General features: G+C 44.8%; 1 protein-coding gene and 1 long non-coding RNA gene across 3 annotated transcripts in view; one reads left to right on the top strand and one right to left on the bottom strand.

Annotated features, from left to right (window-relative positions):
* The window catches only part of SYCE1L (synaptonemal complex central element protein 1 like), a 92,079-nt gene that overhangs the window by 49,419 nt on the left and 14,786 nt on the right, over positions 1–27,874 (top strand). Inside the window, exon 12 of the mRNA XM_043435384.1 lies at positions 24,562–24,949. The gene's annotated coding sequence lies outside the window, so the exon portion shown is untranslated. The remainder of the gene's footprint in view (positions 1–24,561; positions 24,950–27,874) is intronic.
* LOC122420332 lies at positions 18,730–20,222 on the bottom strand. Of its 2 annotated transcripts, none has more exons than XR_006263260.1 (2): positions 20,021–20,222; positions 18,730–19,154 (listed from the first exon to the last, which is right to left on the bottom strand). It is a non-coding gene; the product is annotated as an uncharacterized LOC122420332 (long non-coding RNA). The 2 variants fall into 2 exon arrangements; XR_006263261.1 differs by having other exon boundaries at positions 18,730–18,868.

Raw genomic sequence — 27,874 nt, 5'->3', positions numbered from 1 at the left:
AATAAAATGAGTGGGTTCTACACTCATTTTTATGAGTTATGACCAATGAAGCCATGCCTGAAAATCAATATTTTCCATACTTTAGGGATGGGAAACAGAAACCACAGCCTTTAACTTACAATCACAGAGGAAGATGAGTAGATGGGAACTCTGAAAACAGAAGCCAGAACCAACCCCATTGTGGCATAATTGTGAATAATTTATATTCTGCTGAAAGTCCAGGGTCAGAATATAGAAACTTTAGTAGAAGTTCCTATGAAAGAGATATAGATTGCATAGTAATGTTTATTAACCCTTTCAAACCACACTTTTGCTTCTTGAAACACATTGATACAACTCTGGTGTACAGAAAAAGGAGATCATGCTTATGCAGGTTTAGCCCTACTCAGGGCATTTTCTAAAATTCTGATAAACTCAGTTGGAGATGTTATTAACAAATAACAAAATTAAGCACATCCAAATAAGGAGAAGTATGATAAAGATTTGAAATCTTTATCATGAGAGTTGGGACTGAGGATCTTAAGAAAGTTTACTCTGATGAACATGGAAATGGAAATCCTCTTTGTACTTCTCAACACATGACACATGAAAAAGGAACCAGCGAGGCAAACGAGGACTTGCTATCAAATCATGTCCAACAGTGGTAAAGAAACCACTTGTCAATGCAGGATCTGTAAGAGATGCAGCTTTGATCCCTGGGTTGGGAAGATCCTCTGGAGGAGGGCATGGCAACCCATTCCAGTATTCTTGCCTGGAGAATCCCAAGGACAGAGGAGCCTGGTGGGCTACAATCCATAGTGTTGCATGGAGTCAGACACAACTGAAGCAACTTACCACCACCACACCAGTGTGCAACAGTAGAATCCACATACACCTTGGGTAGTGAAAGCTCCATCCACAGAGGTAATCAAACAGGTTAGGCAGTAGCTGATGAGTTTGCAGTCACAGATGTGTGCAGTTGGGAGATGTTAAGGTAAAATGCCTGTCTGGGTATGTTGTGTTGAGGCTGGGGGTTAAAAAGGGAGTTTTTAAGTGAAAAGAACAGCTGTGTTACAAGTTACCAGCCAGTATTTTGGATCACCTGTTTTAGTGTATGAAGAACGTTTCAAATTTACTTTCACACGTGTAGAATCCCCTAATTCCCACCCCCAAGAGCAACAACAAAATAGTCACTTAACATCAATGCTTCAGAATCATGCCCTTATACAGGGTCTTCAAAGATCAGCAGAAAAGCTAAGAGCACCAGCCAGTTTGCAAAGTGAAAGGGCAGAGGCTTGGGAAGGGATAGGTCAACAAAGGTCCATCTAGTCAAGACTATGGTTTTTCCAGTGGTCATGTATGGATGTGAGTTGGACTATAAAGAAAACTGAGCACCGAAGAATTGATGCTTTTGAGCTGAGGTGTTGGAGAAGACTCTTGAGAGTCCCTTGGACTGCAAGGAGATCCAACCAGTCCATCCTAAAGGAGATCAGTCCTGAATATTCACTGGAAGGACTAATGCTGAACCTGAAACTCCAATACTTTGGCCACCTGATGCAAAGAACTGACTCCTTGGAAAAGACCCTGATGCTGGGAAAGAGTGAGGGCAGGAGGAGAAGGGGACGACAGAGGATGAGATGGTTGGATGGCATCACCAACTCAATGGACATGGGTTTGGGTGAACTCCAGGAGTTGGTGATGGACAGGGAGGCCTGGTGTGCTGGGGTTCATGGGGTCGGACTGAGCGACTGAACTGTATTGAGATGGGCCCAGAGTCTATTTGGAGGTAGTTGTGGGCTCTCTCAACAGCCAGCTTGCTTTTCCTTTGTGTTTTCATGCCTTCCAAAAGCCGATTTAGGGGCTTGAGATGCAACAGGCCCAGCCCTTGCCCTGATGGCTTCCAGCCTGACTTTGAACATTCGAGTGTTGCAAAGTGTGATTTTAACCAGCAGATGGCAGCATCTGCCTAGAGATGCACCAACCCGCGGGGCCCGCCTCACTACACCATGCAAGGCGTTTACGGAGCACTAGAGGGCGCTGCGCCCCCACCTCTGGTCAGAGACTGGGCTGGTTCAGAGCATCTCCTGTAGGGAACAGTCTTCCCCGTCTCTACCCTCCTCTCCTTCCCCCCACCTACACGTGTCCACAAAGAGGGTCCTGTGGCTGTCTGCTCGGGAGTGACTATTACACACACACTTACACACATACACACAAAATTTCCAACAGGACCAGTGAGCTACCAAGTCTGATTGTTGGGAGGAAGCTGTCTTGCCTTCTTTTACAATTTGGCAATCACAGGCAGTGTTCTGCATTAAATACCTGTCTCAGTGGTGGGGTTTATTGGAGTCCAAGGTCAACCAGGGCCCTAGATGGGCAGAAATTGCACCCCAGGAGGAAATAACAGCAAAGGAGCTAGACTCACCGGTGCTTTCATGTTGCGGACATGTATACGTCTAAAACGTCATTTAATACCTACAGTTTAATTCTGTGAGAAGTAACTATATCCCCACTTTAGACCTCGGGCAGCTGAATCTCAGTGTTATTCCTTAGTTCCTTCTGCATTGTCATAAGCTCCCTAGTGGTGGCAAAGAGATTAAACCCCAAATTTATCTGATGGCAAACACTCTGCTCTTCCTGCAGCCTCTTTCTACAGTCCCCCCCTGCAACACAGGGATGGCAAGAAATATTCAGTTCCCTGAAAGGAATTTAGTATCACTTCATTTGTTTTCCCTTTTCCAAATAGAATGCAGGTGAATTAAACAAAGCCTTCTGCCAAGTGCTAAATAGAAACTTTTCTACCAGAGGCATGTTCTCGTTCAATGGAATGTAATATAGGATTCTGCTTCACTTGAATTCACAGGAACGTTGCATAATATGCAATTTTCTGTGATCACAGTAGCATCTGAAAAATCCAATTACCAAAGAAATGTTTAAATGGGACTAAATGAAAATTGTTCTACTTGTGTTGTCAAGTGTTAATCAGTGAAATCAGCTGTATGCTCTCAAGTCAAGGTGAGATGTGAATGAACCCTCATCCAGACGTCTTTTTCACACAGGCTGCTGAACATGGCAGAGCTGCCGTAATCTCCATGGTGCATCCATCCAGTAAATCAGGAGGGGGCTTAACATAGCATTAACAGAAGAATAAGGGCCTAAGGGACTTCCCTGGTGGTCCAGTGATTAAGACAGGGCACCTCCACTGCAGGGGGCACAGGTTTGATCCCTGGTGGGGGAATTAACATCCTGCATGCCTTTGAGTAGCATAAGGTTCTAAACAAAAGATGTGGTAATTTTCTTCTATTCTGCCTTGGTCAGACCACTCCTGGTGGCGCTAAGCTCTTGTTGCAAGACTTTGGCAAGAGGGAAAATGTCAAGGGAGGAGAGATGGGGTGGTCAGGTACTAACTACCCTGGCCAAGACCTTTGCAGGGCTCTCAGCTGTTTCTTGGTGTGTGGGCTGGAGAAAAGATGGTTAGAGAGAGCAGAGGACTCATATCCCATTACGCACACATGCAGGGGGTGCTGGGGGCTCGGACTCTCGGGGATCACAGGTAAGCCTGCAAACAGAAGACAGACATAGAGGCAGAGTGTGTCCCATTTAAAGAAAAACCTTATCACACGGACCACCTTCCTGTGGTGGAATGTGTGGCCTGGTGAGGGCCTCGGTAAATGCCCGAGGAGCTGACGAGACGCACAAGCAGAAGATCCCATGCTTGGCATGTGCTAAACCAAAGCTGACAGTGCAATAGAGGCTGAGACAGGCTCTGTGCTTGCCTTGTTGAGCCTTTGGTTGGATGGGGAAACAGGCCCTGCAAGCTTCGGTGAAATGTACTCAGCAGGATGCCCAGGAGCCCAGCAGAGAAGCGGCTGACCGCATCTCAAGGGAGCTGGAAAGAATCCCCACAGAACTATTGTCTGATTAGAGACCTGAGTCGTGAATAGGAGTTAGTTGGATAAAGAGAGTGGGAGAGAGAGAAACTTCCTTTGGAAATAACCCACCTTCCCCAAACGAAGTTTCCTATGACTTACTGTAGGTACGTGAACCTTTCTGAAACACCTAGAAAAAATATTTTATCTATTATCTACTGCTGCCTAATAAACTACTGTGAAATGTTGTGTCTTGAAACCATGACTATTTCTTTTCTTTCCCCTTTAAAGTTTTAATTTTGTATTGGGTTTTAGCTGATTAACAAACAATGTTGTGATAGTTTCAGGCGAACCGCAAAGGGACTCAGCCGTACACACACACGTGTCCATTCTCCCCCAAGCCCCCCGCCCCCCAGACGGCCACACAGCCTAAGCAGACTGCCCTGTGCGGTACGGGGGGGCCTTCTTAGTTATCCATTTGAAACAGAGCACCGTGTACATGCCCCCCCCCCAAACTCCCTCACTATCCCTTTCCCCATGCTTCCCACCAGCAGCCACAAGCTGATTCTCAAAGTCTGTTTCTGTTTTGTGAGTTCATTGGTACCATTTCTTTTCAGAGTCCACATGTGAGGGATGTCATACAGTACTTCTCCTTCTCTGTCTGACTTACCTCACTCAGTATGGCACTCTCTAGGCCCATCCATGTTGCTGCAAATGACATTATTTCATTCTTTCTAATGTCCAAGTAATAGCCCATTGTATGCATGTACCACACCTTCTTTATCCATTTCTCTGTCGAGGGGCATTTAGGTTTCTTCCATGTCCTGGCTATTGTAAACAGTGCTGCAATGAATGTTGGGGTGCATGCATCTGTTTGGATTGTGTTTTTCTCTGGATGTATGTCCAGGAGTGGGACTGCAGGGTCATATAGTAGCTCTATGTCTAGTGTTTTAAGGAACCTCCATACTGTTCTCCAGAGTGGCTGTGCCAATCTGCATTTCCACCAACAGTGCAGCGGGGTTCCCTTCTCTCTACACCCTCTCCAGCACTTGTCGTTTATGGATTTTTTGATGGTAGCCGTGTGTGAGGTGATATCTCATTGTCGTTTTGACTTGCATTTCCCTAATAATTAGCAACATTTAAATATCTTTTCATGTGCCTACTGGCCATCTGTATGTCTCCTTTGAAGAAATGTCTAGTTAGGTCTTCTGCCCATTTTTTGAGTGGGAGACCTTGAGTATTTACTTGCTCCTGTTTCTTCAGTCTGGGCTGGGCTCAGCTGGGTGGTTCTTTTGTCTTGTCTGGGATCCCTCCTGGGGCTGTGTCCCTTGTTGGCTCAGGTGAGGTGGGTGGCCAGATGGCAGTTAATGTTAGCATTCTCTGGGCATACTGTGGATCTCCTCAACATGGATTTACAACCTCCAGTAGGAAAGACTGGGTTTTTTTTTTTTTGTCTTTTTTTTGCTATGGTGAGCTCAGGCCAGCATTTCCAGAGACCAAGAGAGGATATTTCAAGGCATCTTGAGAACTGGGTGGCAGAATTCATATAGCGTCACTTCTACCACATCCTATAGTGCAAAGCAAATTTGAGGCTAAAGAATGAGGAACTAGAATCCTACTTTTGATGCGAAGCATTGCAAGATACTGTGACCATGCTTTCCCACTGACCACTAACATGCTGGGCAGACCCAAAGTAGAGTCAGTTAAAGGTGACTCCAGAAAGGTGAAGTTTGAGCTCAGTCTTTAAGGATAAGATTTTATTAAGCAGAGCAGAGGTGAGCAGTGCGTGGCAGGGAGAGGTTGGAGGGCGTGACTGGACTGTCTGGAGGAGCTCACAGGATGGGTGCCAGAGTCAGGGGGGCCACTGCAGGCAAGGCACCGCAGGAGGGGAGCATCTCGTGTCTCAGCAATGCCCCACAATGCACTGGGATGCCTGTGGAGTGGTCCATCAATATCCATCCTATCTACTGAAGCATCAGATCGTGAAGGACCTTGTGTGATCCAGGTAGGAGCTCAGCAAGGTAACGTTTTCACCAGGAGACTTAGACCGTAAGTCTTGTTTGGGCTTCCCTAGTGGCTCAGCTGGTAAAGAACCTGCCTGCCATACAGGAGAGCCCACTTCAGAGCCCTGGGTTGGGAACATCCCTGGAGAAGGGATAGGATACCCACCCCAATATTCATGGGCATCTCTGGTGGTTCAGACGGTAAAGGATCTTCCTGCCAGATCCTGTGGGAGACCTGGGTACAATCCCTGGATTGGGAAGATCCCCTGGAGGGGGGCATGGCAACCCACTCCAGTACTCTTGCCTGGAGAATCCCATGGACAGAGGAGCCTGGTGGGCTACAGTCCACGGGGTCGCAAAGTGTCAGACGCGACTGAGTGACTAAACACAGAGTGAAGCAGCCTCAGAATCGTTTCACTCCTGTCGATTTGGTCGGAACTGTAATTACTAGTACCAGCTGTGTCTCCTAGTTCAATTGTGTCTTTGACTTCTGCTTCTTGTTTTGGTTGTGTTATTTCGCCTGAAGTCAGGACAGATGCTGTTTTCTTAGCTGGCCGCAAAAGCTCCATCTGGCTTCCTCGTGGACACTGACTCCAAGCACCACTGCGAAAGCACATGGACTTGAGCACATGAAGAGAGACGCCATCTAAAGCAACACACGTCTACTTACCGTTGTTTCTCCACAGGATCTGCCCCACGCCCCACCGTTTTTCTTTATTCAGTGGGGAGAAAGCATTGCTGAACAGGCAGTGAGACAGGGAGAACTGAATAACAATGAACTTTTTTAGCAAAGCCAAGAGAGAGGTGACTCAGATCACCGAAGGTCACGCGATAGCCAAATGATCCAAACCACTGAGGGTGGATTGCAAACAATTTCCTCACATTTTTGGTTGCACTGTGAGCGGGAACAAAAGCATGGTTTAAAATTAAAGCCCAAGTGCTCTGTTTTGAGTGAATCCTTCCGTCATTTGGAGGTGGGCTGGCAACCAGCTAGCCTTTATGCTCAGAAAGCCTTGTGAAAATCAAGCAGAGACACGTTCTAGAAGCAATGGCAGGCACACCAAATGTCTTCCGCTTCCTACACATCCGCCTTTGTTCTTTCCAACCCGAAGGTGCATCTTTCGAAACAGAAACCAAGACTCCAGCCTAAGCCAGGACTCCAGACTTTCTTAACAGTTATCAGTTGGAATTTATGTTGTTTGGTCAACCTTCAGGCTGGCAAAAACTTTTCCTTTGTTTTGCTTTAGGGGAGAAACAGAGGCTCTTAGAGGTGGCAGGAATAAAAACTTGATGATTCAAGGCATTTTATGTTGGATTAGCTAGACTCTATAAAGTGATGTGCTCTGAGCCCCGAGTTGCCTGTGTTTTGCTAAGATAGGAAGGATTCCCTCAGGGACGGACAGGCCTGGGGTTAATTATGCTGCAGGCTGAATTCATCCTAAATCTTTTTCTTTCTTTCTTTCTTTTTTAACCAACAAAGACAAATTACCTCATATGTTTTAAAAGGCCCTAAAAAAATTAGGTGAGTGAATCTAACATCCAGCCAACACATGAACCCAGAGTCAGCGCATGGCAGCCTGCCAGAGAGACTCCTCGGTGTTGGTTTGTGTAGCCGGGGGTGAGAAGAGGCAGTCATCGCTGGGCACACCGCTCACGCGGACTTTACATCCCCGTATCTTCGCCGCAGTCATGCAGGGGGGGGCGGTGTACATTACCTTCGTGTGTGAGCCAGGAAACTGGGGGCCTCGGAATCACGGGTGCAAAAGGGCCTGGGTCTTGGCAGCAGTAGAGATGCCGACATAAAGAACAGGCCCGTGGACACACCGGGGGAGGGAGAGGGCGGGATAGTGAGAGTAGCTTGGAAACATACACATTATCACACGTAAAATAGACAGCCAGTGGGGATTTGCTGAATGAGGCAGAGAGCTCAGCCTGGTGCTTGGTGAGAACCTAGGGGGCTGGGATGAGGTGGGGGGAGGCCCAGGGGGAGGGCACACATGTATCCTTATGACCGACTCACCCTGATGTGCGGCAGAAACCAATGCAACTCTGTAAAGCAATGATCCTCCAGTTAAAAATAAACAAATAAAAAGAGCCTGGGTCTTGCAGACATGCAGCTCCAAGCCCCAGTTCTGTTTCCACCAGTCATCTGCTGCAAGCTTGACATTGAGCAGATTTTAAAATCTTGCTGATCCTCAGTCTCCTCATCTTTATAATATAATGGAGATAATAATACCAACCTCCCAGACTTGTGCCAGCAAGACATCGTTCACCTTACACACTCAGACACAACACGTGCAACTCAAAGGTGATTCCTCTGTCCAGTGGTTGATAAGCAGTGGACCCTGGGATCAAACTGTTTACGTTCAAACTCTAGATCAGCTGTCTACCAAAGGTCATAAATTGAAGAACTGATTTAACTTTTCTGTGCTACGTTTTCTTATTTGGAAAACGTGGGCGATTATAACAGCTGTCCCCCTGGTTTGCTGTGACGCCTAAAGCCTTTCATGGTAGGGAGAGCCCATAGTCAGCACTCAGGTGATGTCGATGATAGTAGTGATCCTCTTATCCCTGGGATGATCCGTCCAGGGTCACACAGCGTGTAAGGTCCAGAGCCCCGGTCCAGTCACAGGAATTCTAGCTTTAGCTGTAAGGTTTTGCTAATGTGAGACAGGAACACAGAATTAAGGGCAAGGAAGGGAAACAATTTGAAATCCCATGGGATGGGGTTTCTGTGGTGGTAGAAAAGACTTGAGCAACTTTCAAGAGACAATGGAAGTGTGGGAGGGCTGGGCTAATGCCTTCCTTATGGGCAAGATGGGACCTCTTGGGCTTTGATTAGGGAAGCTCAGAAATGAAGTCATCCAGCAAGACCCATGTCACCTCTCTAGTCTGTGCACAAACTGTGCTGTTGGTCATAGACTGAGCCGTGGAGCTCTTGGGTCTGGGATATGATCTTCGGCTCAAGTTTGGGAGAGGGGTCTCTGCTATGGTCAGAGGGAAACCATCGTTGCTTTATTTTTCCTCCCTTTGTCCCTGTCACTTCCTCTTGTGGAAAAGTATCTGGGGAGGTCATTTATAGCTGCAGTGAAGCAGCGTCTTACCCGGTATCACTCACCCACTCACTCTGGGTGTGCTTCCACTCACGTGAGAGTTACGCAGTCCCGCCCGCCTCCTTGCGACCCCATGGACTGTGGCCCGCCAGGCTCCTCTGTCCATGCGAGTCTCCTGGTGAAGATGCTGGAGTGGGTTGCCATTTCCTTCTCCAGGGGATCTTCCCGACCCAGGGACTGAACTCCGGCCGCTTGCATTGCAAGCAGATTCTTTACTGTTTGAGCCACGAGGGAGCCCTCTGCCTGAAGTCAAGTGGTCAATAGAGCAGGTTTCAATGTCGTTACCTGTAAAACTGGTGGTAAGAGTACCTATTCTTTAAGGCTGTGTTCAAGACCATCTGTATAAGGTAATGTGGATAAAACACTTAGCTCTTACTGATTAGTCATTGACTTTCTACTAATTTTTTAAAATATATATATATATTTTAAAAGTCTTCATTTAACTGGCTACAAAATTGCTTCTGTTTTGTGTTTTGGTTTTTTGGCCACAAGGCGCGTGGGAGCTTAGCTCCTCAATCAGGAGCATGCACCTCCTGCTTTGGAAAGTAAACTCTTAGCCAGGAGAGCACCAGGGAAGCTCCAGCTTACTACTCAGTGAAAACCCTGTTAGAAGTGCATTACAGACACGGCAGCAAGAACAGGCTTGGTCTCTCTGGTTCTCACCCAAAGGCTCAGGTTTGAGTCCTGACTCCACTGTGGTTGCTGTTCCGTTAAGTCGTGTCTGACACTTTGCGACCAAGGACCGCAGCACGCCAGGCCTCCCTGTCCTTCACCATCTCCTGGAGCTTGCTCAAATTCATGTCCACTGAGTTGGTGATGCCATCCAACCCTCTCATCCTCTGTCGTCCCCTTCTCCTCCTGCCTTCAATCTTTCTCAGCGTCAGGGTCTTTTCCAATGAGTCAGCTCTTGGCATCAGGTGGCCAAAGTATTGGAGCTTCAGCTTCAGCATCAGCCTTCCAATGAACACCCAGGACTGATCTCCCTTTATGATGGACTGGTTGGATCTCCTTGCCAGTCCAAGGGACTCTCAAGAGTCTTCTCACAACACACAGTTCAAAAGCATCAATTCTTCAGGACTCAGCCGTCCTTATGGTCCAACTCTCACATCTGTACATGACCACTGGAAAAACCATAGCCTTGACTAGATGGACCTTTGTCAGCAAAGTGATGTCTCTGCTTTTTAATACACTGTCTAGGTTTATCATAGCTTTTCTTCCAAGGAGCAAGTGTCTTTTGATTTCGTGGCTATAGTCACTGTCCTCATTGATTTTGAAGCCCAAGAAAATAAACTCTGTCACTGTTTCCGTCTTTCCCGATCTATTTGCTATGAAGTGATGGGACAAGATGCCATGATCTTAGTTTTTTGAATGTTGAGTTTAAAGCCAGCTTTTTCAGTCTCCTCTTTCACCTTCATCAAGAGGCTTTTTAGTTCCTCTTTGCTTTCTGCCATTAGAGTCGTATCATCAGCCTCTCTGAGGTTATTGATATTTCTCCCAGCAACCTTGATTCCAGCTTGTGATTCTGACTAGTGTGACCTGTTCCAAGTCACTTTTCTTCTCTGCTTTTTTTTTTTCTCATCTGTAAAATTAGCATATTGGAAAAGGTCAACATTGAAAGGTTATTTCCTAAGAAACATTAGTCTCATGAGATTGTCCTTAGAATGAAAAGGGGTTTGGTGGACATATAAGATTGAGGAGGTTTATTTTGAAACTTTTTATTTTGTGTTGGGGTGTAGCTGATTAACACTGCTGGGACAGTTTCCGGTGAACAGTGCAGGGACTTGACCATTCGTATACACGTATCTCTTCTCCCACATTTGGGGGAGTCTGTACCTTAGACTTCTCTCCTAGAAATCATCAGTACACACTACCATAGTAACCCCCCTGCAGTGAAGGAGTCCTGCAATAAAGAATCCTGTCAGATTGGAAGTAAACTGAGGTTCCCCCAAGCCACTTGATCACAGGACCCCTCTATATAAAAGCAGATCACTTTCCTGTGGATTATTCTGGGACATACTGAACTGGGTAATCTCCTAAGAGCCTTATCAGCTGTGACCATCTTTTCCCTCTACCAGCAACACCTACATCTGGTGTCTGTTTCTTGAGTTTCAGCATCAGGTGCAAGGGGGATGCTCTCCTTCTTGCTAGAGGTCTCATGTGTCAATCCCAAACCATGTGGCATGGATGACTGATAGGTCTGTATTCACACGGAGCTGCACGGGTAAGACACACACCCCTCAGCGTGTGTACAAATGTACGGTGAAAACACGAACAGTCTAAAAATGTGTTTCTCAGCTGCCAGACTGTTTGGTTTTTATTTTTAAAAAATTCTTTGCACCGTTCCTGGGGCAGCCTTTTCTTTTGAATTGTGTCATTTTCTCACCCAGATGGAAGGAAAAGCTTGGACCTGGGAGTCTTTCACTGCTTTCTGAATAGCTGAGACCAGACTAGTGATGGTCTGGAAACTGTAAGGCTCAGATTCCAATTCTGCCATGCCAGACTCACTTTGGAGCAAGTCACCTGTCCAGTCAAAGCTGGCATCTCTTTGTTACAAGATGGAGGGAGCTGAGCTTGATTGGTCCATGTGTTCTTGCATGAGATGGGGTTTCTTCTAGAGAAATGTCATCTGAAGGCAACTTTTGGGTCCAGTTTGTCCCGTCTGATCCTGTGTGGATTGCAGTAACCTCCCTGCACCAATAAGGAATAGCAGGGCATAGGAGCAGCTCAAGTCCCTCTGGCCCTGGTATTTAGTTTTTATTTCAGAGCTGTTACAGAAGAACAGTAGATTCCCAATGCTGTGTTAGCCTCAGGAGCACAGCACGCTGAGTCATTTATGAGACACATGCTGTGTTCTCTGTCTGACCCTTTGTGACCCCATGGACTGTAGCCCGTCAGGCTCCTCTGTCGCTGGGATTTTTCTGGCAAGAATACTGGAGTGGGTTGTCATGCCCTTCTCCAGGGGACCTTCCCAACCTAGGGATGGAAACTTCGTCTCCTGTGTCTCCTGCATTGCAGCCAGATTCTTTACCACTGAACCCCAGGGAAGCCCATACAGATATATACCCACTTTTTAAAAGATTCTTTTCCCATGTAGGTCATTCCTCCAACTCTTTGAAAAGGGGCTTCACTTCACCTGGTTTGTGTCAATGCCGGCGTGATGTCATCTTCATTCTTGGGGAAAATGTTCTTTCTATTGGGACAGCCTGTGTCCAGTAGATCAATAGCCCAGATGGTAGTAGGGCTTTGGGTGGTTCTTCTGCTTTTTTATATTGTAACAAAAGAAATCCTAATGCAAACCCTAATTTAGGTTATGGGAAGGATTTTGTTTAATCCACAAAAGCAATGAGAACCAGACCGGGGCCTGCAAGGAGGGCCAGACACAAAGGCTTAGGTTAAGGCAGCAGGATCAGCTTCAATTCTGAGGTTAAAGATTGCTCTCTCTTTTGTGGCTCAGGCAGGCTCTTGACATCACTTAGGCATAATTGACTTGGGGGGAACCGAATCCTGTGAATGTGCACGCTGGCTTCTGTTTCCCCTAAACTGCACTTTCAAACAGTGAGCTCAAATTCCCTGAACTACAGCACAGAGCTCCTCTCCCCAGAAGAGGTCTGAAGTGTTGATTCTGAGGTTGATTGGTTGACACACTAGAGAAGACTTCCGTGGGAAAGACGGAAGGCAGGAAGAGAAGGGGGCAGAAGAGGGTGAGATGGCTGGATGGCATCACCGACTCCATGGACATGAATCTGAGCAGACCCCGGGAGGTGTGGAGGATGGGGGAGCCTGGCTTGCTGCAGTCCATGGGGTCGCAAGGAGTCGGACACGGCTGAGCCACTGGACAATAGCAGCAACTGTGCCCCTCTCCCTGCCCCATGGCAACCAGCTAACTAAGCCCTGGTCGGGGCTTGTCTGGCTGCCGCAGTAACTTCCGGTGATGAGGGCGTCTTCATGCACTTGCTGGTGGAGGAGCATCAGAGATCTGGGCTGCCTCTGGGTGGTTGGTGACTTCACCACCCGGGGACTGTGGACCAGACCCTTAACTCCTTCTGGCCCTGCTCACCGTCCTTTCCTGGGCAGCGGGGTACAGAACCCCTGCCATGAGCCCCCTATGGATGGGACAGCTGTGTTGGGACCTCCTCCTTCTCCCCCCATCTGCTCTATACTATCTGTGGAGCATCGTGACTTTGTCTCACTCTGCCTTGCTCTCTGGCATCTCGGAGACTTGGCAAGAGCCTCCCCCTCTTCTGACAACATCCTTCCTCTCTTGCTTATTGAAATGTACTCTTTCTTCCAGGCTCAGATCAGGTATTTTCACCCTAGGTAGTTTTTCTTGATGTTCCAGGCTAGATTTCCCTTCTCTGTGTTCCCCTTGGACACCCCGTATTTACATTTATCGTAGCACTTAGGAAACCCCAAGTTTCCACCCCCAAGATGCCCACAGACCTGTGACTTTTCTACAATCATTTCCAGCATAACCCTTAGGATGGTTAATGTTATTCTGTGAGAATAACACTTCAGTATTCTTGCCTGGAAAATTCCACGGACAGGGGAGCCTGGCAGGCTACAATCCATGGGGTTGCAAAGAGCTGGACACGACTGAACTCTCACATATGCATATTATAGTTGGTGAACAGAAGTGAAGAATACATCTTGTTTTTTTAATTTTTAATATATTTTTTTAACACCAAAAGCATTTTGTTTTGGGGTAGAGCCGATTGACAATGTTGTGATAGCTGCAGGTGAAGAGTGAAGAGACTCAGCCATGAGAACACATCTTGTTTTTATACACCAGTGGTGGAGAAGTTCTTTCCAGTGAGTGAAGGAAAAAAATCTCGGTTTCTCATGAGCTAGGATAATGGACACATTCTACTTCACTTCACCTCTTCATTCTGATGATGTGTATGGTAACAGTGTAATGTTTTTGGTTTTATTATTCTCAGAGTATAATTGCTTTACAATCTTGTGTTAGTTTCTTCTGAACAACAACAAGTGAACCAGCCACATGTGCACACATATCCCTTCCCTCTCGGACCTCCCTTCCCCACCAGCCCTCCCCGAGAGGTGTCCGACGACCACCGAACTCAGTTCCCTGGGCTGGGCCGCAGGTGCCCTCCCGCGATCCACTCCACACATGGTGGTGCAGATAGGTCAGACCTGATCTCCCAACTGTGCAATCTGAAAGAGGGAAAATGGAATCCCAGAGAGTTTAACTGATGCTGTTAGTTGGATCCTTTGGGAAGGAGACACGGAGATGGAATTAGTAGTTCAAGTGGTTTTGTGTGTGTGTGTGTGTGTGTGTGTGTGTGTGTGTGTGTGTGTGGTCTGGGGGGTGGTGCAGGGGCTTTGACAAAGTGGGGGCCAGTTCACCAGGGAGCTGCAGTGCAATGATTGCCCGTCAGGGATGTCCCACGTTGAGCAGAAGCAGTCCTCCCCCAGCCTCCCCGCTGAGCTCAGAGGCTGGTGTGAAGAATGAGGGCCATCCCGCTTGAAAGTTCTCTCCTGTCTGTGCTCCTGCCATGCTGAATTCAGATGTCCGAACAAAGCCGTAATTTGAAAGTGGGTCATTCTGATTTTAAAGTCCTTTTTTTTTACTACACTATACTTCTGAAATTTAAGGAACCTCTTATTACATATCCTGAAATAAAGTTTCAAAAATCTATTGGTTGACCAACATCCACACAATACCAGCCACAAATACGACACTCGAGTTTAAGCATCCATGTGAAACAAAAGAGACAGGTGACCTGCTTGTTCACAGTCTTGCTTCTGTGTCTTGGCAGGACCTACAGGGATTGCATAATACACTGAATGGTTAAAAGTTATTAAAACTCCAGATGATTGAACTTACTGATTAAGCAACTGTGTGGACATCCAGAGCACTTAGCAGGCCTCTCTTGGTGGCCAAGTGTTGCAGCCCTGGGCGGGAAAGGCAGGGGACTGAACCAAAGCTGGGATGCTTCTTGTGCTTCCCCTACCAGGGCTTGTCCAAGCCAAGTCCTGGTTAGCCATGACCTTATCTTCATCATAGGCACCCCGGGACTGCAGCCTTCCTGCTACCTCTTTGCAGGCCCACGAGGGCCATCAGAGTGAGGGGCAGGTGATCTGTTACGGCGTGAGCTCTCAGGAGCACTCAGAAAACCACCCATCGATTCAAAGCCTCATCTTTCAATCCAGTGCTTCAAAACAGCTGCAGAGTTAGATGTGGGCTTAGAGTGAAATGGGTTCTGCTTTCCCTCAGAAGGTTCTACTGCTCAGTCTGGGGAAGTCAGGTCTAGAAACAGTAGGCGTGGCAAAGTCTCCACCACTCTGCTTCTAGGCCCCAACCTAGAGTTACTGAGTCCCTCTGGGCTCGGAGGCCATTACTTTTATCACTGATCTGTTTGAGCTCATCTCAAGCTTCCCAGGTAGCCTTAGTGGTAGAGAACCTGCCTGCCAATGCAGGAGACGTAAGAGACATGGGTTCGATCCCTGGGTCAGGAAGATCCCCTGGAAGAGAGCATGGCAACCCACTCCAGAATTCTTGCCTGGAGAATCCCCAGGGACAGAGAAGCCTGGCAGGCTACAGTCCATAGGGTCGCAAAGAGTCAGACATGACTGAAGTGACTTAGCACGCACAAACACAAGAGAACAAGCAGGCTAACAGCAGGTCCTAGAGTCTTGAACACCATCCAAGTCTACACTGATCTTAAGAGTTCTAGTCCCCAGGTCACCAGTTGTTCAGTGGGAGAGACAAGTCTAAAACCCAGCCCAGTAGTCCACTAGAATTGGACTCTTCAAATAGGGAGTCAGAGCTCTTCAAAGCAACCTGTTGGCAGTGGACTCAACTGGTGGTGAGCTTCCCATCACTGGAGGTAATCAAGCAGATGTAAGGAGGTTATCAACAAAGTAGGCTGTAGATAAGAGTTGTGAAGAGGGAAGGAGGTGGCAATCTGTCAGTTTACTTGCAACTCCTCTGGAAGTCAAACTCTCATAAAGGTAGACACAGACAATCCAGTAGGAAAAAAAATCATTGCAAGAATTCAAGGTTATTATCATATCTGCTATCACCTTTCATCAGCTCATGCTCTGGTGCCTAGGCATTTATTCTTCTTCTTTTCTTTTTATCATCTTTTGGCTACACTGCACAGCATGTGGGATCTTAGTTCCTTAACCAGGGATGGAACCCACGTGCCCTGCATTGGAAGTGCAGTCTTTTTTTAAAAAATGTTATTGGGGTGTAGTTGATTTACAGTGTTGTAATAGTTTCCCTGGTGGCTCAGCTGGTAAAGAATCCGTCTGCAATGCAGGAGACCTGGGTTCAATCCCTGGGTTGGGAAGATCCCCTGGAGGAGGGCATGGCAACCCACTCTAGTGTTCTTGCTTGGAGAATCCCATGGACAGAGGAGCCTGGCAGGCTGCAGTCCACAGAGTCGTAAAGAGTTGGACACGACTGAGCAAGTAAGCAGAATGGTTTCAGGTATATAGAAAAGTGATTCAGTTATGCATACACATATATCCACTCTTCTTAAGATTCTTTTCCCATTACAGAGTGTTGAGTGGAGTTCTCTCTGCTGTACAGTAGACATTTATTTATCTACGGCCGTGCAGCATCTTCATTGCTACACAAACTTTCCTCTAGTTGTGGTGCATGGGCTTCTCATTGCGGCGGCTTCCGTGCTGTGGAACACAGGCTTAGTTGCCCCGAGGCATGTGAGATCCTCCCAGAGCAGGGGTCGAACTGGTGTCCCGTGCCTTGCAAGGGTGACTCTTAACCACTGGGCCACCAGAGAAGTCCCTAGGCATTTACTTTCTAACTCACAAATCTAGTTGCATTACTTCATTGCTAAAATCAACAACGGTTCCCTCTTAAATTTCCCTGTGGTCTACCCTGACTAGAAAATCTTTCCAATCAGATCATCCCCTTCACTTTTGGACTCCATCCCTCATCGTTCCCCGTCTTATCTTAGAGCATGACATAAACTTGGATGCCACCTAAATGAACTATCTATTACATTGAAGCAAATTACACCCAAATAAAGTGACTCTCAGCAATAAACACATATTATCTCGCAGGAATTCAGAAGTGGTCAGCAGTGTGGTTCTGGTTTAAGATCTCTCATGAGGTTGCAGGAAAGAGGTCAGGCCGTCTCAGTAATCTGACGGCTGGGCTGGGGAATCAGCCTCCCAGCCGGCTCACTCACATGGTTTGGGTTATTAACAGGAAGCCTCAGCCTTCTCCATTGGGGTCTTCTCTATGGGCTGCTTGAGCATCCTTACAACATGGTCACAGACTTCCATCAGAGTGGGATATCCAGGAGGGACCAAGACCAACAAGACCATAGTTCACACGGTCTCGGAAACAGGGCTTCCCTGGCGGCTCAGCAGTACAGAACCTGCCTGCTGATTCAGGAGATGGAGGTGTGAACCCTGGGTTTGGAAGATCCCCCGGAGAAGGAAATGGCAACCCACTCCAGTATTCCTGCCTGGAGAACCCCATGGACAGAGGAATCTGGCGATTTACAGTCCACGGGGTTGCAAAAGAGTTGGACGTGACTTAGCCATTAAACAACAATAGCAACAAGCCTTGAAAAGACACAGTCATTTGGCAATAGCTTACAGGCTACCCAGGCTGCCTTTCCTCAGGGCAAGCGGGGACTGCAGAAGGGCATGAACAGCAGGTGGCAGAACGTGGGCTTTGCTGGGGGCGGCGGCCACACTCGTAACTGAAGGGCTGGTCCTTTCCGCTTTTCTCCTTTGCCTCTTCTCCACCTATTTCTCTTCCAGCCATCCTTCTGGAGATATCTCAGATCTCATCACCTTCATGGACTCTTTTCTGAATCCATTAAACAAAACCCCCAATTTTTCTTTTCTGTTTTCCCATAACTGCTGTATTATCTCTTATAAAAAGATGCACTTTATTGTAAAGTATTGTTTTCTCTCTCCACCAAGAGATATATAAAAGACAGAACCAAAAGGGATGTAAAAGAAAGGACCATTTCTTATCTAGTGTTTCTAATATTGAGTTACATTTTGGCAAGTAATGGATATTTATGGAATATGTCAATGAATTAGTAGTGTTTTCTTCATCTTATCATCTCTAACTTACTTTTGGAGGCCAAAATTAATACTAATGAAGGAAAGTACGAAATGGTATCTAATACACAGTAAAAGGCACCAAATATTGTTTTTAAAATGCAAACGCTAAACCTAAGTGAAGTGAAAGTTGCTCAGTCGTGTCCAACTCTTTGTGACCCCATGGACTACATAGTCCATGGAATTCTCCAGGCCAGAATACTGGAGTGGGTAGCCTTTCCCTTCTCCAGGGGATCTTCCCAACCCGGGGATTGAACTCAGGTCCCCCACATTGCAGGCAGATTCTTTACCAGCTGAGCCACAAGGGAAGCCCAAACCTAAGTGTAGTTTTAATAGGAAACAACTTTCTATAGGGAAAAGTTGAGGTAAAATGAAAATTAACTGTTATAGCAGGAAAAAGCCTTTTAAGTTATAGTGTCCAAGTTTGTCCTTTTGCTCATGGGAAAAGTTGAGGCCAGATTTTTCATGGCAGAAACTAGAGAAGAGGGTTAACTAAGCTTGATAAAAAGAGAATTAAATCACTTGAGTAGATTTGGTTTTTATTCCTTCATTCTTTTCATGCCAAAAATCTCTAATTTCATCCCATAAGTTATCCTTAAAGAAGAGAAACAGAGTGAATTAAACTGAATGAGTCAAAATGGACAGTTAAAACATATATGAACTCCAAAACATTAAGAGAAGACTCAAGGGTTTGGTACCCACCTTAGGTAGAGAAAAGCTCTTAAAAAAAAGAAAGAACAAAAAATCTTGGAGTTGTCCTCATTTGCCTCTCCTTTGAGCCCCAGTATTCTCTGTTCTCAATGTAAAATCCTAACTTCCAGAGTGGGGTGGTTTTTCTCTGGAGAAAGAAAAATGAATGTAATGGCAGAGGCTTGCTAAATAAGTGCTGAAGATCCATATTCAACAATAAGACTGACTTTTTGAAGTAGGGCATCAGGGAATTGGAAAGAGGACAGAGAGAGAACACGAAGTTTTCAAGTTTAATCTTAAATTTAAGCTGTAATTTTCCTCCTCATTTATGTCCCTGTCTCATTCCTCTGTGGTGTTCACCATCCAAGAGTGGTTTCAATAGCTCTCGTTGTCAAAAGAGTTTTGCCAATGTCGATGTGAGTTTTCAGATGTTCCTGGGTGAGGAGAAGGAAAGTAGGTGTTTGTGGAGCTAGTGAACTGTAGTGCCCTGTGATATCAAGTGTACAAATAGCCCGTAGGCAGGGCATTTGCTGCTGGCTTCCTAGCAACAATGACATACCTCTGAAAAGGCTTTGACATGAGTTTTCCAACAAGCTCCCTGAGGACCTCTTTCTCCCATCCTCACTGTGTCCCGTGTCCCCAGAGCAACCAATACTCAGCTCAGATGTTTCCAATCTTTGCTTGTTGAACCCACCCGGGGCAGATAAATAAATTTTTTCGTGAGTTGCACTTTCAGGCCACTTACACAATAGGCTGAAGTCATTCTTAGATTTTCAGTGAGAATGGAAACCATCATAAAATTACAGAAGATTCAAGGGCTTGGAAGAGCCCTTAAATGACTCATCTACAGTGTTGTTGGAATTGGATTAATGGTTCCAAGTCCCACCAAATATAAAAATAACCTGGGGAACTTGCAGCTCTATCCAAAATTAGTGGAATCAGAATCTCTGGAGGTGAGGCATGGGCATGACCTTTTTTACATTCTCTCCACCTTACTGCAATGTACATCCAGGGTTGAGAATCACAAGAGCTAATGATATCCTGGGTTCCAGAGGGTATGAAAATAAATTAAGTTCATGGAGAGAATTAATGCAGAGTAAAACCTAAACCCTAGATTTTCTGGCTTCCAGTGTGGTCTTCCTTTCAATGCACTATTTTAATATACTTAGTAATTAGCATTTATTAATGTCTGTTTAATTCAGGGAATTGAGACAGTAAATATTAAGAACTCTTTCTTAAACTAATGAAACTCAGGGCTTCAGCATACTCAGTCACTAGAATATTGGATTCCATTACTTACAGTTGAGCGTTGGGCTGAATTTATTATTTTTTCAGAGGCAGCGGAGCACTTAGGAAGCATGTTGGACTGCAAGTGAGGTCAACAGTTGCTAGTGTTGGTCTTGCTACTTCCTGGTTTTTCAGTGACAATTGCTCCATGTGTAGATGTATTTTTGATGTTTTTGTGTGGGGAGGTGAACTCTGTGTCCACTGACTTAGCCACCTTGATCTCTTTTCACCAGGTCAAATTTGTTGTGTTTCTCTACTGTCAACAAACTATCTGAAAAAGAAATTGAAAAAAATTTCTATTCACAGTACTGTCAAAAGCAATAAAATACTTTAGTCAGTTCAGTTCAGTTCAAACACTCAGTAGTGTCTGACTCTTTGCAACCCCATGGACTGTACCAAGCCAGGCCTCCCTGTCCATCACCAACTCCCAGAGCTTATCCAAATTCATGTCCATTGAGTCAGTGATGCCATCCAACCATCTCATCCTCTGTCGTCCCCTTCTCCTCCTGCCTTCAATCTTCCTTAGCATCAGGGTCTTTTCTAATGAGTCGGTTCTTTACATCAGGTGGCCAAAGTATCAGAGTTTCAGCTTCAACATCAGTTCTTCCAATGAACACCCAGGACTGATTTCCTTTAGGATGGACTGGTTGGATCTCCTTGCTGTCCAAGGACTCTCAAGAATTTTCTCCAATACCACAGTTCAAAAGAATCAATTCTTCAGCGTTCAGCTTTCTTTATAGTCCAACTCTCACATCCACACATGACTACTGGAAAAACCATAGCTTTGACTAGATTGACCTTTGTTGGCAAAGCAATGTTTCTGCTTTTTAATATGCTGTCTAGATTGGTCATAACTTTTCCTCCAAGGAGCAAAGGTCTTTTAATTTCATGGCTGTAGTCACCATCTGCAGTGATTTTGGAGCCCCCTAAAATAAAGTCTGTCACTGTTTCCACTGTTTCCCCATCTATTTGCTATGAAGTGATGGGACCAGATGCCATGATCTTAGTTTTCTGAATGTTGAGTTTTAAGCCAACTTTTTCACTCTCCTCTTTCACCTTCATCAAGAGGCTCTTTAATTTTTCTTCACTTTCTGTCATAAAGGTGGTGTCATCTGCATATCTGAGGTTATTGATATTTCTCCTGGAAATCTTGATTCCAGCTTGTGCTTCATCCAGTCTAACATTTCTCATGATGTACTCTGCATATAAATTAAATAAGCAGGGTGACAATATACAGCCTTGACATACTTCTTTCACAATTTTGAACCAGTCTGTTGTTTCATGTCCAGTTCTAACTGTTGCTTCTTGACCTGCATACAGTGATCAAGACCATCCCCAAGAAAAAGAAATGCAAAAAGGCAAAATGGTTGTCTGAGGAGGTCTTACAAATAGCTATGAAAAGAAGAGAAGCGACAGGCAAAGGAGAAAAGGAAAGATATACCCATTTGGAGGCAGAGTTCCAAAGAATAGCAAGGAGAGATAAGAAAGTCTTCCTCAGTGATCAATGCAAAGAAATAGAGGAAAACAACAGAAAGGGAAAGACTAGAGATCTCTTCACGAAAATTAGAGATACCAAGGGAAATTTTCATGCAAAGATGGGCTCAATAAAGGACAGAAATGGTATGGGCCTAACAGAAGCAGAAGATATTAAGAAGAGGTGGCAAGAATACACGGAAGAACTGTACAAAAAAAGATCTTCACAGCCCAGATAATCACAATGGTGTGATCACTCACCTAGAGCCAGACATCCTGGAATGTGAAGTCAACTGGGTCTTAGGAAGCATCACTATGAACCAAGCTAGTGGAGGTGAATAAAATACTTAGAAATGAATTAAGCCAAGGATGTAAAAGACCTGTGTATTGAAAACTGTAAGACACTGATCAAATAAATTGAAGATACAAATAGAAAGATATCCCATGTTCATGGATTGGAAGAATTAATATTGTTAAACATGTTTATGCTACACAGAGTAATCTACGGATTCACTGCAATCCCTATCCAAACTCCAATGGCACATTTTCCCCTGTAGAAATAGAAAAAAAAATTTAATATTCATATGGAGCCAAAACCCCCCCAAAGAGTCAAACCAATCTTGAAAAAAAAAGCACAAAGCTGGAGTCATCAGTTTCTAACTTTAAAGCATATCACAAACTATCGTCATCTCAATGGTTCATGTTCAAGTTTGTTGCTTCTTCCTTTTGCCTTCTCAGATTTGCTTCTTAGCCCCTCTCATAAATTGCTTTTCATTTTGGTTAATGGACTTTTAAAATTCCAGAATTTGATTCTTTTTTTGTAATTTCTATATCTTTATTGACATTCTCTATTTGGAAATTGTTCTCTTAACCTTCACCCTTATGGTTTTCTTTAGTTCTTTAGGCATAATCTTTGATTTTTAAAAATATTTGAAATAGCTAACTTAAAGCATTTGTTTACTAAAGTGAATATCTGAGTTTCTTCACACAAGGGAAAGAAAGGAAAAGAAAAGAAACTTCCTCCTTTGCTATTAGCTTCTTCGTGCTTGTTTCTCCTCGACAATGTGCCCGTTTATGTTTACTTTCAAGATTGTCAGGCGATTGTTTTTCCTATTTCATCCAAAATTTGTCTGATTGAGAGTTAGTCTTGAGGTGACCTATCATCATCTTATAAGTGGAAACCATAGGGCAATTTTAAAACAGATCTTATTATTGCCTTGTTTTTTTTTTTTTAAACAACACTCCTCTCTTTTCTTCCCAGGCGGCGCTAGTGGTACAGAACCACCTGCAGTGCTTGAGACATGAGACGCAGGTTCCATCCCTGGCCCGGGGAAGATCCCTGGAGGAGGGCATGGCAACCCACTCCAGTATCCTTGCCTGCAAAATCCCATGGACAGAGGAGCGTGGCGGGCTCCATGGGCTTGCAAGGGTCAGACACGACTGAAGCAATTTAGCATGCATGCACCTCTCTTTCCTAAGTGGAAAGATTTTTATTACCTGAGACAGACTTGTATTCTAAACCCAAGTAATATCATGTTTTGCTCTTTGACCTTAAGAGAATTACTTACCTTTATCGAACCTCAATTTCCTCATCCTTAAAAGGGAGGAAGTGATGATAAGGGATTTCCTGTGAGAATTAGAGAATGCAGATACAGAGCCTGGGACAATATCTGGCACATGGTTGGGGCTTGGTAATTATCAACCCCCTTCTCTCTGTGCAGCAGTAAAGGCTTTGGAAAGGAGTTGAGCTGGTTGGTGATGATTACCTGGCTACTGCATTTGAAGGCTGTAAAACCAACATCTGAGTTATCTGAGTTGATAAGATTAACTCGATCACTGCTAAGTCTCCCTGCCACTTGGTACCAGGGAAACGGAGACACCTAACTCCTGCTCACCATCTTCCAAAGAGCAGGTTTTCACAGGGTGACTCTGAAAGACGCTTTGTGCTGGGAAACAACTCCCAGAGTGTGCCTTCCAGACAGACAGTGCGGTAAAGGAACACATTAATCTTCCCCCAAATCCTATTTCACGTCTTCCGGACCTTGCAGAGGGGAGATGGGTGAAAACAATTGATCCATTGAGAATCGCAGGCTGACCTCCAACTCAGCTCTCTACCTGGGTGAGTGGATTTGGACGGGGAACAAGTGCTTTGGCCTCAGCCAAGGTGGTTTCCTGCTCAGTTCAGTGACGAGATCTCGTTAGCAAGGCTGCCGCTGGAAAAGACGTTAGCAGTGCCCACCTGGTCAGGATTTAATTAATAATGACACAGGAACCAGCTTCCTCCCACTCTGAGAGAAGGAGGGGTTGGGCAGCCGGCCATCCGCAGGCTGCCAGCTCTCAGCAGCTGAGGGCCTCAGCTGGGCACTTGTGCCAGGAGGCGGGCAGGGAGGGTCAAACGGCTCTGGGCCTCATGAAATCTCAGTCGTAAGTAAACTTGGTTCTCAGGTTGTTTCCTGGAGAGCTCCAAAAACCATAAACTTGTCTTTTGCCCTTCAAATCTCCTTTGCTCTGGCAAGAGCATCTGTTGCCTTCTTTATACTGATTCTGTCTTCTTTTTCTTTTTTAAAATTTTACTGAGATATAGTTGACTTATCACGTGTTAATTTCTGCTGTACAGCAAAGTGATTCAGATACATACACATATATATTATTCTTTTTTTTAAATATTCCTTTCCATAATGGTTTGTCATAGAATACTGAATATAGTTCCCTGTGCTATACAGTTGCTGTTTAGTCGCTAAGTCATGTCCGATTCTTTGCGACCCCGTGGACTGTGTAGCCAGCTCGGCTCCTCTGTCCATGGGGTTCTCCTGGCAAGGATACTGGAGTGGGTTGCCATGTCTTCTTTTTCTTGATTGTCATTTGTTTAGGTACCAATGTGTTGCGTATTATGGTCCAGGCATTCCCATTTGTATTGTGGGAGTATTGAGGGCACAACACTTAACTGAGCATTCAAACAGTTCTAGTCGCTATAGTTACTCCTGATCAGGTCAGTCACCAATGCATGAATGACGTCTGGGTTGCGAGTCTGTGCAGGGTTGAATTGGGGAATAAATTTCCAGTGGTTTTCTGTATTTGCAGGCAAGGTGGGTGCAGCTTGTGAGAGCATGACCTTAAAAGCAAGAATGCAGGTGCTGGCTTTGGGAATCAAATCCCACCCAGACTGGCGTGGAAGAAACGACTCAGGATTTCAAGCACATGGCTACAACACCATGCAGTCTCTGCTGCAGCTCTGTGCCTTTTTTGCTGAGCACTCATCCTGGTTGTAATTTTCTGGGTTGGTCTGCGGGATGCCTTGGTTAACAGCTGTCCTCATCCACGAATATAAACCCAAAGAGATCAGAACTCCGTTTCTCTTCAACCTTGCAGGATCCAGCGCAAGTGGTGCCAACTTTCACTGAATGAATGATTCAATGCCTCTTCCTAGATATTGAAATGAAGGTGCAAAAGAAATCAAGTGATGTTGCCAGTAAGCAGATGGGTACTCAGAGGGAATTTATGATTTGAATTTGAGGTTTGTGGGAATGCAGATTCTTTGCTCTTAATCAACATAAGGGTGTCCTTGTGAATCTAATGCCTTTGTACAAAATGTCTGTGAGCCTTGGTTCTTATGAAAAACCAGAAGAGTTAATAATAATTATCTTACATTGTTGTTTTAAGATTCAGATAACTATAGAAATTGAGATTAATATATGGGAAATACCGAGCATGCCCCTTGTACGTAGCAGCTGTGCATTAATGTTAGTCATTATCATCATCATTGCCTCTCCCTGCTGTTCCCACTTGATCATCTCATTACATTGTTGTTTTTGGTTTTCCAAGTAGGTCCTAGGAAAATTTTATGAAAATAAGCAAAACATTTACTTTTCATCAATCACTCTTAACACAGTATGGACCAGAGACGTATTACGGCTACAGGCATTAACTTCTGCAAAAATCCTCCAGTCAGTAATGGGTTAAAACATTTTAAAAGATCTGTTTCATGGAAAGCACATGATATGAAAGAATACTGTGTCCAAAATACCTTCCCTCGGGTATACCTCTTTTTCTCTTTTAATGTGTGGGATAGAAGGGAGTAACATTAAATTCATTTTTTTTTCTTCCTTCCACTCTCTCCAACTCCAGCCTTATCATAATTTGGGGGGGGGGGAATGGCTAGAAGTGCCAGACGTAGCCACGCCTGCCAGACTCTTAAAGAGTAGATTGAATGGGTGAGGCACAATGCCATGGGAATTGGAGGCACAATGCCTCCATTCCCCTGTTTCTACAACCAGATTTCAGAACTTTTAAAAAAATATTTATTTACTTGGCTGCACCAGGTCTTAGTTGCTGCATTTGGGATCTAGTTCCCTGACCAGGGATCGAACCCAGGCCCCTGCACTGGGAGCATGGAGTCTCAGCCAGGGGACCACCAGGGAAGGCCCAGATTTCAGAACTTCAGCAATGCTTCCCACCTTACTCTTGTCCAGCAGAAACAAACTGGCTCCTGACAGGCCCTTAGCCTTGAGTGACATCCCAATAAAAATGAAGGGCTGACTTCCAGTCTGCTTAATTTCCTCACACAATCCAAGCAGGGACAGGGGTTTAACTATGGTTACCAGTTCTATGTTTATCAACAGATCAAACACTCTTTCAGCATATATGTCCATTTTAAACATATTGATTCATGATATTTCTTGTGTCCGAACATGCTTACTATCTGTGTTCTAAATATTGATACTGTGAATGTTTCTCCTTTTGGAAAGAGTATAGGGAATCCATTTAGAACATGTTTAAAATAAACATTAACATTGAGCTTATCCTTTTCATCTCAGTCATCAAGGTAAACAATCACAAAAAAAAAAAAAAAAAACTTTTAGAAACAATCTGATTTAGTTCTCTTTTTCTGGCTCCACAGAGTTCTCAGTCATAGATTATTTCAATTCTATAGTAAAAGTCCTATTGAATTTTCTGAATCCCTAAAAAAAAAAAAAACCAAACACATAGACTACATGGGTGAAGAGGCAAGAGACTATGTCTGTCCTGTTCCCCCATATACCATCCACTCAAGAAATGGTAGGTAAAGGCAATACCACACTAAACAAGACAGAAAAATCCCCTACCCTCATGGACCTTCCATTCTAATTGTATCTTCAGTACCAAGGACAGTGGCTGAAAAGTACCGTTCTCTGGCTGAGTGAAACAGCAGATGCGTGAGTGAAGCCGGCCCTTGTGTACACAGAATTTGTTTGGGGCACACTTGAACCAGGTAAATGGGGGTGTGGACAGTACAGAAACAGTTAGTGTTACGTAGCAAAGTTCCTAGATGATTATAGGTGTGATCAAAGACAGTCCTCAATTCAAGCATATTATTCAAACAGATTTTTATATCTCAAGAGAGATATAATCTATATGCCATAAAATCTACCCATTTAAAGTGTCCTATATAATGTATTTTAGTGTATTTATAATACAAAGTTTTTGTCACCTTCAACATCTTTCATAATTTATGGCTCAAAGCAAAGTCCCTGAAGATACCAGCCTTTGGAAAGGAAAGGGGTCAGATATTTTTAAAAACTGGATCTTTCATGGGGTCACCTTTGCCCTGTGTAGAAAGTATGACAACATTTTTATGCTTCTTACGGTCCAGAGTATTTCTTTTGAGGAAGGGGAACTTAAGTTAATATCATGTGAACTTGGCAGTGTTTCTTATTAGGTTTTACTTGAAACACTACTCATTAGAATTACTTCTTCCCAGGTGGTTCTGGTGGTAAAGAACCCACCTGCCAACACCACGACACAAGAGACGCAGGTTCCATCCTGGGGTCAAGGAAGGTCCCCTGGGGGAGGGCATGGCAGCCCACTCCAGTGTTCTTGCCTGGAGAGTCCCCATGGACAGAAGAGCCTGGCGGGCTGCAGTCCATGGGGTCACAGAGTCAGACACGACTGAGTGACTTAGCACAACACTCATTAAAACTCTCTGATGTCTCCAGAGTAATTCTCGATAAAAGCATTTGTTTATCAGGGGAAAAATCAAATATAATGCAGTTAACACTTGCCTGAAAATGATCATATCTGACGTTACACTTGGACTTACCATTAGCTCACTGGGTAATTTTAGGAAAGGCCCTGAACTATTTGGGTCTCAGTCTCTATATTTGTGAGGGAGAGAGAATGAAATGATAACTACCTTCTCTTCCAGGTCATAACTTTTATACATGTATTTGAAAGCAGAGTACTCTGCTTAATTATAATTGGGGGATTTTATTATTTTAGAAGGACCTCCTCACATTCACGTGATCCTGATTAGCATTATGTGATATTGGCAACATTACAGGGAAAACAAGTATTTTCAAAGGTTGAGTGGGGTGAATGTAAATGTGAAGAAGTTTTTTTAAAAAAAACTTAGGTCTCT

This window comes from Cervus canadensis, chromosome 18 (genome assembly GCF_019320065.1).
Source record: "Cervus canadensis isolate Bull #8, Minnesota chromosome 18, ASM1932006v1, whole genome shotgun sequence".
NCBI classification, from domain to species: Eukaryota; Metazoa; Chordata; class Mammalia; order Artiodactyla; family Cervidae; genus Cervus; species Cervus canadensis.
This window is presented reverse-complemented; position numbering and strand designations above follow the sequence as displayed.